This window comes from Ovis aries, chromosome 7 (assembly GCF_016772045.2).
Source record: "Ovis aries strain OAR_USU_Benz2616 breed Rambouillet chromosome 7, ARS-UI_Ramb_v3.0, whole genome shotgun sequence".
Classification (NCBI taxonomy): Eukaryota; Metazoa; Chordata; class Mammalia; order Artiodactyla; family Bovidae; genus Ovis; species Ovis aries.
In genome coordinates, this window is record NC_056060.1 from 32,013,822 (window position 1) to 32,026,302 (window position 12,481).

A 12,481-nucleotide genomic window follows, 5' to 3' on the forward strand; every position below is an offset into this window, starting at 1 on the left:
AACCTTGAATAATGCCCAAGTCTGACTCACATTGTCAAATATTATATATAATCTCTATGAGCAGGCCATTTTCCCAATTCACTGAAACATCTGCACATTTCAATGGGCTGAGCTTTACCCTGTCCACTGCCCTCTGGCTGTTTTTGTTGGAGATTATATAATTTAGTGAATGATGCAATCAGAAGAATGCTTTCTACCTGCGCTTTGTACATCATGTCTGGTGATTACTGCAACAGGCTAGATGGCTCGGAACCTTAGATTTCAACACCCTAAACTGCTCTGTGACCTTGGGCCTGTTACTTCCCCTCTCCTGGAATCCACTGTAAAAATGGGAAGGAGCACATATTCTTGTCTCTTTCACCGCTGGATTTGAAATACATGGTAAGTGCCATGAAAATAAGTACTAGTCTAAGAGACCAATGCTCAAAGAAGTCAGGCTAAGAACCCTGGAAAGGAAGAAGCAGGGATAATTTAAAACAAAACTGTTTTGCTTTTTTTTATTTATTTGCCTTTCTGTTTAACTATGTGAGAAGCTCCATGTTTAAAAGAGGACTCTGACTTAGATTTTCATTCAGAGATGTGAATTAAGAAAAAGAGAAATTAGAAAAATTTGGGAAGTAAAGAGTTTGCTTTGTTATATATAAAAAAAGCTCACACTTTACCCTAAAATATATTCCACAAAGATCAACAGTTTAAAAGTAAAAAAATGATGTAATGAAAACCCTAGAAGAAAATGGAATATTTTTAGAACTTTGGAGCCTTTCTAAGGATGTCATGAAATCCAGATGCCACAAAGGAAAAAACATTGATGGAATTACTACATAAAATTGGAAAACTGCTTTATAGAAAAACATTAAAGATACACAGAGTCAATATATTAAAGAACAAGAGATAATGTTTCATTCACATGTCAGAACAGTCAAATGTCCTCAACATACAAAGTCTTCTTTAAAAAAAAGGATATGAAAATTATGAATATCAAAATGAGCAAAGGAAATGAAAAGGCAATCCAGAAAAAAGATTCAAAAGACCAATAAATGTATGGAAACATGTTCTACCATGCTCATAATGAAAGAAACATAAACCAAAATCATATACATATGGATATATGCATGCTAAATCGCTTCAGTTGTGTCCAACTCTTTGCGACTCTGAACTACAGCCTGTCATGCTCTTCTCTCCATAGGATTCTCCAGGCAAGAATACTGGAGTGGGTTGCCATGCCCTTCTCCAGGGGACCTTCTCTACCCAGGGAAAGAACTGGCGTCTCTTATGTATCCTGCACTGACAGATGGGTTCTTTACCACTAGTGCCACCTGGGAAGCCCATAGGTATATGTACACATATATAATATATACGTTTGGCATTCCACATTTTTAATCGTTAGAATAAAACCTGATAAAAAGTTAGCAAATTGGCAATATATATTCACATTTTATTTGTGATTCAGTGATTCTTCTAGGAATTTGTTCTGCAGATATGTTCCCAAAAGTATACAAAGACTCTGCTTTAGTATTGTCATAACAGAAATCTGGAGATGGCCAAGTGATGTAGTCCTCTAGTGAACTGTACTGATGTATGATACAAATTGTCGAAGATTTATTCTTAAGAAAACAAACTCTAGAAGAACAAACAGTATATTTCCATTTGCGGTCAAGAAAGGATCTGTCGTATTTAGAAGTGTGTGTGTGTGTATGTTGCTTAAATGGACTTTCCGTTGTATCAATCTGGGCTGAGGTTTCAACATTAATAATCGTAAGCAGTATGTTCCCCCTTATTTTAAATAACAATATTATTCATTCAGAACTTACTTAAAAGTATACAAAACTTTATACTTTGACTTAGCTCTTCACCCACCTTCAGTCCAAAGGATGATCAGACTGAGGAAGAAAAATGGTGTGCACTGGTCTGATAGCGTTAGAGCTCCATATGATTCCCTTCCTCATGAGGGAGGCTGAATGGAATGCCAAGAAGAGAAGGAAAGAGAAAACCTAAGAAAATGGCAAGCTCACCAAAGGGAGAAAAAGCATCTCTCTCATTTCATTGCTTGTCAATCCGCAAAAAGTCAGAGGGACCGCTTCACACTGCTCTTACAACAGAATGTGGTCAGAGAGCTCTTGGGCGAACTTAATCTGTGTTCCCTGGAACTCAGGAGCACAGAATGAGGTGTCTGCCTCCCGCCTGGAGAAGGGTAAAAGCCAGAGATTGCGCGCACAGTGACCTGTAATGGCAGAGCAATGGCAGCGGGCTACAAAGGGAGTGGCCATTTTTTCAGGGTTTGGTGGGGCAAAGATGCTAAAGTTTCGCATGAGCTAGGCCATCTGGACGTCAGTCAGGCTAGTGCCATCTTGAAAAGATCTTGCCCCAGAGCTCTGCCTGCTGGGGCAAGATAATTCCAGCAGTAATCTTCTGAGAAAGGAGAGGAATCATAAGACTGCTCTCGAGGGAGATTCGTGAGAGGCGAGGCTGAGAGAGAGCATCTCCCACCGCAGGAACAGTTCAGAGAACAGAGAGCAGAGCCCCTGATTGGGCAGAAGTCTCTGAAAAACCCACAAAACTACTTCATGTAAGAAAAAGCCAGCAGTAGGTATCCACCTCCGGAGGGTTTAGATTTCTGATTACATACCACTCTTTGAGCAAGTCCTGTCCTTTACCTCCGCCTCCGCCTCCGCAGCCTCCTCCTGGAGGGGCGGGGACTGCAGGGTTCAGTGCCGGAATCCAGGAGTGAAGAGCTCTTTACAGGAGGCAAAGCCAGGGCACACACTCCTGTTTCTACCTGCAGTTTTCTGAACCACGATCTGGCCCACGCCCCAGGAAGGGGAGAGATTTTAAACTAGATGTGAGAAGGAACTTTTGGTTTGGATCTTATTGACATCGAAATCATCCGAATTGACATCCAGTGTAGTGTAGGGCTATACTCTAGTTACAGTGCTTCCGGGGGCCCAGGTGTCTCATTGCAGCAGCTTCCCTGGCTGTGGAGTAGGAGCCCTACTGTGCGTCCCCCCTTCAGCAGTTGTCGCGCAGGGGCTTAGTTGCCTCGCAACATGTGAGATCTTCCTGGACCAGGGATAGAACCCATGTCCCCTGCATTGGCAGGTGGATTCATAACCACTGGACCACTAGGGAGATCCAGATTGACCTTTTAAAAATATTTAAAAACACACACAAACACACTGTTTTTTAACATCTAGATATATTTGTAAAAGTGACAGGGTCTGCCCAATGTATTGTTCAAGGGTTGTGCAGAGATCTGGAGAATGACTCTGAAATGTTTGGGTTAGAGGAAGAAGAAAACTACTTTTCTGATTTTACCTCATTTAGTCTAGCCCATTCAATATACCAGTTAGCCATGATTAAACACTCCTGAAAAGATAAACAAGAAACTCTTAGTTGTGTCACATAGCTAAGAATAGGGTGTCACACAGGTGTCACACAGGTGGGGGCTTTACTTTCATTCATCTGTACTTTTTGCACTTTTTATAATAAAGACAAGTCACTCTGAAAATGTAAGATATTTTAAATATGGAGCTAATATGCATTTTGTAGCCAGATGAATTTACGGTAACACTCTGCCCTGGGGCATTTATATTAACAGTATCTTTCTTAGAATCTTCTCCTTTACCTTTAACACAGTTAACTACTGCCTACTTGGCCTAATCAGCTAGGATTGAGTGGAGTTCCCTGGCCACATAGTTGGCCCCATAGTGCACTAGAACTTTCTGGCCTCTATCCTTGGAAGTGTGCTGGAGAATAAATACCCCCCAAAAGGAGTCTCCAGACAGCTGATGCAGCGGCCAGTCGGGCTCATGGAACTAGGTGAATCTTTAGGGGCATTCCTTAAGTCTTTAAAGATGCTGATACATATATAAGGTACCATGAGGCGTTCCCAGGGTAAACAAGTGCAGGTCTACAGAGTTTTACATCTTTCACTGAGATGCTTATTCATCCTCCCATCAATTCATCCTCCATTCAATGTATTTTGACAGTCTAGTATTGCGACTGACCATGATGTACCTTACAGCCAAAAGCAAACTGCTGAGAATGCTGAGAAGAGGAAAGAGGAATCTCCCTCAGTGGCCCTTTTTCCTAAGGATTATTTTGTTTTTATTTCAGTAGTCCTTTCATGTCAAGTCGATGGGGTATTTGGTCTGCACTGTGTGCGTGTGCTCAGTGGCTAAGTCATGTCTGACTCTCTTGTGACCCCCACAGACTGTAGCCTGCCAGGCTCCTCTGTGCATGGGGTTTTCCAGGCAAGAATCCTGGAGTGGGTTGCCGTTCTCTTCTCCAGGGGATCTTCCTGACCCAGGGATAGAATCAGCATCTCTTGCATTGGCAGATGGATTCTCTGCCTGTGAGCCACCTGTGAAGCCCCTGATCTGGTCTGCATCCTCATGAATACCTATGGCTATGGGAAGGTAGTTTCTTGCCTTCAGATGAATTGGCCTGTGAGTGGGCTGCTCACCTGCTGATTCCATCAAAGAGACAGAAGGACCTTGCTCTAAAGTCCAAGCAAAGGCGTCATGCCTTTGAGTGACAGTAGCAAAAAAAGACAGTCCATTTCACTTTTGCCTTTCTATGGAGGGAAAGTTTATGTATTTCACTATATTTACTCTTCTAAAAACTGGTTAGAGAGCTAGTCCTTCAGGCTCAGGGTGTAACTACCAAGGACCCCTTTGTATTTGCTCTGGAAAATGCTGAGGAGGCAGTGAAGGAAAGGGGCACCGCAGAGGCTGTCACCATGCCCAGCCCAGTCCTGCCGAGGCCTCTTGACATCCGAGCACCACCCTGGGGTACCTGCCTATTGGGTCTTCCCAGCAATTATCACTCTGTCCTGTGATAAATCCAAGGCAAGGTGAGAACCAGGGATGAAGAGAGTCAGACACAGGGAAGTGAACAATGTAGGGAAAGAGGAAAGAATCAGGAGTCATTTCTGGTGGTAGAATCCATACCTGTGGCCATGAGCCAGGATGACATAGGTCCCTGAGGTCAGTGTGGGACAGCAGAGGGGAAAAAAAGGTGATGGGGGAAGGCAGAGGAAAGGTGTGTCAAGAACTTGATTTGAAAAAAAAGAACCAAATGCAGAGGCAAAGAAGAAACTTGAAGCATGGACAAATTCAATGTAGGACTGGCAGCCTTTCCTTTTTCAGCATGTTCTCAGTCTAGAGAAGACAGTGTTCTGCTAGGTCATGCCATGACCACCCGCTGGCCCCCACACCCCAGGAGGAGGCTGTGCTAGTGAAATAACTAAGAGGATCATTAGCCTGAATTTCAGAATCTGAGTATGAAGATAAAGGTAGATCCTAACACAGCTCTCTCTGGCTAGTTATGTAGTATGACAAGACTGCTGGGAAAGGAAGTTGCCCAGGGCTTAAATATAACAATTAATTAACAATGCAAAAGAACAGACTCTGAAAGGTAAGGACAGGAAGCACTCTGTAGTCCTATAAATTATTCCTGTTTATTGAGTGCTAAAAGCACAAGTTCCAGACATATATAAATAATATATTCGTATAAATAATTGAAAACACAAGGAAAATTACATAAGCAAAAACCAAATCTAAATTTAGCAAGGCCGCTGGCTTTCAGAACTCTTATAAACTGTGCTTCTCTGTAAGCCCCATCACCTCATCCAGGAGAAAATCGAGATGAGAAATATTTTACTGTGTGTGTGTACCTCGCCACAGCGATTCCTTTCTTTGGTTTCCAGTTTCCACACCAAAAAAAGAAGAGGAAAAGAGGAGTGTGAATAAATGAGCTTCAACATCCCTTCCAGCTTTGTGACCATATTATTTCCTTAAAAATTACTATAATATTCACTAACTTGGATCCTGTTTATATTTTTATAGTTCAGGATAACAGCTTGTTTTAGGCTTGATTTTCTGTCTTTATTGTAAAAATCTCCTGTGTAAATCCTAACATCTCTGAGCATGCCAATCATCTCTAAATTTCAATTTTGTAATTTATGGTTTGACTTATCCTTAAACAGCACGTTCTCAACTAACATTGGTAATCTTGGTTTGGTGCTATTTAAACTTACAAATTACTCTCTTTGGCAAAAAGAGTATACTGTAACTACAACCTTAGTTCATGAATTGGCTAAATTGTTTCTCTCTCTGGAACATTAGCTTGTTGGCTGTTTCCTCCAGAGGGAGACTTTACAGGATGCCCAAGAGCTCTGGTGTAAATTAAATAAGTGGGCTTCCTCTTCTGAGTTGTGCAAAATGCAGAAAGTGCATGCACTCCCTAGTCTTCTTTCCTTTAGCAATGGTTACACTCAATTCTAGTGACAAATTCTCAAGTAGCCAACCAGAAGTCCTGGTTAATGAGAAAAGGGAAAGTCAGGTGCTTTCTGAGTTTGGCATAGCATTCAGCATTCTTCCTCAATGACTCTGTTTAAACCCAGAGATAACAGTTACATCAAACTATCATTTACTGAATAGTAACCATGTAGCAGGCACACAATATCTCTAATCTAAGGCAATTTGGCAAAGTAGATACTATTATCTATACCCTTAGATGCTAGTACTATAGATATCAGTATCTACTATAGATACTGTACTATAGATATTAGTGTCTATACTGCTGACCTTTGAGTCTCAAAGGTTAAATGCCTAGTCTATGGGCACATAAGAGACAAAAACTAGATTTAATCCTGGGTCTCCTCTGACTCCAGTATCCACACACTACTTCTGAGGTCCTTTCCAAGCAACACACTGCAGGGGTGAAGCCTATCAGCCCTACAAACAGAATACCTGGTTTCAAATCCTTGATCTAGAATTTACTATAATAACTCTGAGGTCTTGCACAAGTTTCTTAGCTTCTTTGAGCCCTTCCTTTATCATCTATTGATACTACTTACCATATAGGGTTAAATGATGCAAAATTGTATAATACAATGCTAGTCCATGCACTTAGCATACTCCTTGGAAGTATTAATAACAAGCAGCTTATGGTGGTGGTTATAGTGGTTGTTTTCATATTGTGCTCCCCCTAGAAGCAGAATTAATTCAAGTTCTGCAATGAAGCAAGGGCCTTTGCCTCAGTATCCACTAACAGCAGGTTCCTAATATGTTTGTTAATGATCTCTGTGGTTTGTTTGCATGCTTAGTCACTTCAGTCATGTCCACCTCTTTGTGACCCTATGAACTGTAGCTTACCAGGCTGCTCTGTCCATGGGATTCTCCAGGCAAGAATAATGGGGTGAGTTGCCATGCCCTCCTCCAGGGGATCTTCCCACCCCAGGGATCAAACCCACATCTCCTATATCTCTTGCATTGCAGGCAGATTCTTTACCCACTGACCCACCTGGGAAGCTTAATGATATATTTTTGTCTGGGCAAGGGGATATGTGTGTTTTCATTTTACTTTTACTTACCTCTTCTACATTAGAATGAATATTTTTCTTTACCTTATGTGTATGTGCGCATGTGCCTGCACATATATATGTATGTATATTCTATATATGCAGGGTCACAGTTTATCACAGTGCCACAGAAATGTCTTATTCTAGAGTTTATCGTGTGGTATGAGGTAGTGTTTCTGCATCTGAAGTTGCTTATTGACTATTTAGTATCAATACAACACATGTACTTTGGAGAGTAACAAAGAATAGGTATTTTTCTTCATTTTCTATTTTTTCAAGATGTTATGAAATATCTATTTATATCTCTCAAACTTTACCTGGAAGGCAAAATTTACATCTTCACAGACTAGGTTTTGGATCAAAATGTCACATAATGAAAATGTGTGTGTGTGTCTGTGTGTCCCATATCATTCATTTACTATGTCAGTATGGTGCTGCCAGGAGAAGGAAATGGCAACCCACTGCAGTATTCTTGCCTGGAGAATCCCATGGACAGAGGAGCCTGGCGGGCTACAGTCCAGGGGGTTCCAAGAGTCAGACACGACTTAGTGACTAAACCACCACCACCACCATGATGCTGCCAAATTCATCAGTTCAATTCCTGGGGAGATAACAATTATCCTTACATTATATCCAACTTATAGTTGATAAATACAGGCAATTAGAAACAATTGTTCCCTCCCAAGCTATTCAGTCTAACAGAAAAAATTAGTATCCATAATTGAGTTGGTTCCCTATGCTATACACGTTCAAGGAGGCAAATGAGATCCTTAAAATATGGCCAAGACTGGTCACAGTCACTTTCTGAGCCAAAAATCACAGATATTTGAGGCATTAACGGTTATGAACCTTGAATAGAAAGCTGGGAAAAGGTGTATTTATCTCCCAAAACCATGAAGTGGAGTATAATAACCTCTCCATGAGTAGAATGCCATTCTCCTTAGTTAAGAAGACAGTGAAAGGGAAGGTGAAACTCGCTCAGTCATGTCCGACTCTGCAACCACATGGACTGTAGTCCATGGAATTCTCCAGGCCAGAATACTGGAGTGGATAGCTGTGCCCTTCCCCAGGGGATCTTCCCAACCCAGGGATCGAACCCAAGTCTCCTATACTGCAGGCAGATTCTTTGCCAACTGAGCTATCAGGGAAGTCCAAGAAGACAGTGAAGCTTGTGATAATACTGACGTTAGGACCTTTGCACTGACTATTCCCTCTTCCTAGAAGGGCTCTTCCTATAGAAGCCACATGTCTGACTCTCACTTCCTTTGAGACTTTGCTCACATGTTAGGTTCTCAATGAAGCTTACCCTGATCATTTTGTTTAAGGCTGCAGCACTCCCCCCTTAGCACTCCCTGTACTCTGCTGTACTGCTTTATTTTTCCATATTATATTCTTCTTCCTTAGGTTTGGTATTTACTGTCAATCATCTCACACTAACATATAAATTCCATAAGGTCAGGCCTCTCCTTTTTGTTCATCAAAGATGATGAATAAATATTTGTATCTCAAGACCCTAGAGAAGCGTCTAGAACATAATAGGTGCTCAGCAAATATTTGTTGACTGTAGGCAGATACTTCCCAATCCACCCTTCTCCCCTACCCTCCCCCTTGGCAACACCAGTCTGTTCTCTACGTCTGTGACTCTTTCTGTTTCATAGATAAGCTTGTGTGTGTCCTATTTTAGATTCCACATATACATGATATCATATAGTGTTGTTTATCTTTTTCTCCCACACAGTGGTCTGTCCTATTCACTTTGGGGTGACGAGCACTAATCTTCATACAATTAGATCTGTCTCAAACTGTATCACAATTCTCCAGGATTTTTTTCAATGGCTTTTGCAATCTGCCTCACACAGAATCCTAGGATACTGTGTTGCGGTGCTGTCAGAACATTTTACACCAAGAGCACAATAAGTGCAGTGTGAAAGAGCTGCTCCCCTCTGGCCAATATTTGAAGCATATGTGAGGATATAATTTCAGAATCTAGTGCCTTTCTCTGTTATTGTTTCCAGGTTATACTCATCCTTACCCTGTAGGACAGCAGTTCTGCTAAGTCACTTCAGTCGGGTCCGACTTTGCGACTCCATAGACGGCAGCCCACCAGGCTCCTCTGTCCCTGGGATTCTCCAGGCAAGAACACTGGAGTGAGTTGCCATTTCCTTCTCCAATGTATGAAAGTAAAAAGTGAAGTGAAGTCGCTTGGTCATGTCTTACTCGTCGCGACCCCATGCACTGGCAGCCTACCAGGCTCCTCCGTCCGTGGGATTTTCCAGGCAAGAGTACTGGAGTGGGGTGCCATTGCCTTCTCCAGGACAGCAGTTCTACCCAACCACAATTAAGGATGATGCCTCTGGTGTCACCTGAGTATCTCCACCTTGTTATCTCCACCTATATAACTGATATTGTAAAAAGAGAAGAAATAAATTGTATTACACCACGACTTCCCACACTGATTCATCCTTCCTCAGTTTTTTACACCTTCCCCTTTAAAGAGGACCGAGAGGTACACATGTGTCTTTATTATCATTTGTTATATAGATTTACAACAATTAACAACTAGATGGGTAGATATAAATGTTAAGTCCTTGATCATTTTTAAACAAAATGTAAATGTTGTAGATTTCAAAGCATTTGAGAACTTCTGATTTAAGAATCATTTGAAAATTAATTCTGTCTTCCCTAGAATGAATTGGATCTAGCCCAAGGTGGATGTTCAAATCAAAGCTTCTTCAAAAAGTGTATCTAATTCAAGTGAGAGTAGGCATATATACCCTTACTAAGCATGGATCTAAAAATCACTGGAAATGCTGAATGGTTGTTACAGTATTCCAAGCTCTTCGTTACTATAGAATCACTCGCAGTATTGAATAGAGTATTACTAAGATAAAAATTGTTTAAATCTCATGCAAAAGTAACAGGATTAAATGTGTCTTTGATGAATGATATCTAAAGGAAAAATTCCTTAACAGGGAAATCTTCGCTCATGTAACCCGTCCAATCCCTCTGGGCCATCGTCACTGTGACTCCCTGATCTGGGGCTTCTTTGTCTCCATCTCCATGCTCTGACTGCAACTGTCACTGAGTCACACAGCGTGCTCTAGGCATGCAGCCAGTTTGATTACAACAACGGCTTGTGTGACAGAGAAAGGTGGTTTTCAGGGCCCAAGCAAATGGCTCACCCAAGCTTCTGACTCTGGGGCATAAATTTTGACTGTCATTCACAAGATGGAAAATAAATATCCGCCTAACCTAATAAACCAACAACCTGGAAAATACATATGGACCCAGAGTTCGACAACCAGGACACAGTAGGTAGGATCAGATTGATCCCACTCTAGCCTTAAAATAAGCAAAAATGAACACAAACACATTCCTCAAAAGCAAAATTTCCATGTATACTTGATGCATTTACCATCATTTTTATTTTCCAAGGTCACTGTTGTGGCTTGCTCATGTTTTAATCCCTCATAAAAACAGTTGCTATTTTCACTCTACATGACTAGTTAATTCATATTTAAAATATTAACAAGTCACCTAAAGGCAGGGGAAACAGTGGAAACAGTATCAGACTTTATTTTTTGGGCTCCAAAAATCACTGCAGATGGTGACTGCAGCCATGAAATTAAAAGACTCCTTGGAAGAAAAGTTATGACCAACCTAGATAGCATATTCAAAAGCAGAGACATTACTTTTCTGACTGAGGTTCGTCTAGTCAAGGCTATGGTTTTTCCTGTGGTCATGTATGGATGTGAGAGTTGGACTGTGAAGAAAGCTGAGCGCCAAAGAATTGATGCTTTTGAACTGTGGTGTTGGAGAAGACTCTTGAGAGTCCTTTGGACTGCAAGGAGATCCAACCAGTCCATTCTGAAGGAGATCAGCCCTGGGTTTTCTTTGGAAGGAATGATGCTGAAGCTGAAACTCCAGTACTTCGGCCACCTCATGCAAAGAGTTGACTCATTGGAAAAGACTCTGATGCTGGGAGGGACTGGGGGCAGGAGGAGAAGGGGTCAACCGAGGATGAGATGGCTGGATGGCATCACCGACTCGATGGACGTGAGTCTGAGTGAACTCCGGGAGTTGGTGATGGACAGGGAGGCCTGGCGTGCTGCAATTCATGGGGTTGCAAAGAGTCGGACACGACTGAGCGACTGAACTGAACTGAGGTAACCTCATCCACCCAAAAACCTAATTCAGGAGGAGAAATTTAAGTGCTCTTTTAATCTCTAAGACTAAACTGCTCTGTTTTAAATTAGTTTTTTAGTTTCATGGAAACTAAGCCCTGTTTTGCTTTTGTTTTTTACTTATCAAATAATATGGCATTCTATCAATATAGTTAGTACAAAAAAAAAATTATTTCTGTAGGGAAGTCTCTGGTGGTCCAGTGGTCAGGACTCTATGCTTCCACTGCTGGTGTAGGGATTCCATTCTTGGTTGGGGAACTAAGGTCCTGCAAGCCACATGATATTTTGTAAAAAAAAAAAATGTACTTATGTAAATAAGATGTCCCTACCATGATGACAATGGTGGAGGATATCACTTTGTATTTATTTTCATGTCTTTATGTTTCCTTTTCTGGTTTGCAACTAAAATATAACCTAGCACATGGAAAGTCTTCAAGCCCCTGGAAAGAAGTAAGCCTTTTCCTGTGATACATCTTTTGCCCTAATGGTGGTTTTTTTTGTTTGTTTGTTTTGTTTTGTTTTGTTTTTTTGATTCATATCGTTCATCTGACCAAAACCTTATTAAACTAAGTACTTAGGTATTTTTAGGGGAAAGAAAAATAGACTGAAAAATAATAATTGGAGCTACTACATAATGAATATTTCTTAGGCTCCATTCCTATGCTAGTGCTTTACATGTATTATCTCAAACAAATCTACATGGCTGTTATTATTCTTATAATTACTTTCCAAATGAGCAAAGTTACAGAGGTTGAATTATTTGGCCAAGGTGACCTAGTAAGTAGGGAGTTCAGCCCAAGGCTCTTTGACCCCAAAAGCCCAGTTCTTTCCTGTTCACACACAGAGTTAAAACCAAAGGAACAGATGCATTTTGCTATTCCAGCCAGCAATTTGGATGGCAAATGAGACACATGTGCCTGAAACAACTTGAATT

At 41.2% G+C, this 12,481-nt stretch overlaps 1 long non-coding RNA gene across 1 annotated transcript; it reads left to right on the plus strand.

Annotated features, from left to right (window-relative positions):
* Positions 1 to 305: 305 nt before the first annotated feature.
* Positions 306 to 9,813, plus strand: LOC132660126 (uncharacterized). Its single transcript, XR_009601354.1, has 3 exons — positions 306 to 381; positions 1,187 to 7,200; positions 9,379 to 9,813. It is a non-coding gene; the product is annotated as an uncharacterized LOC132660126 (long non-coding RNA).
* Positions 9,814 to 12,481: the final 2,668 nt, after the last annotated feature.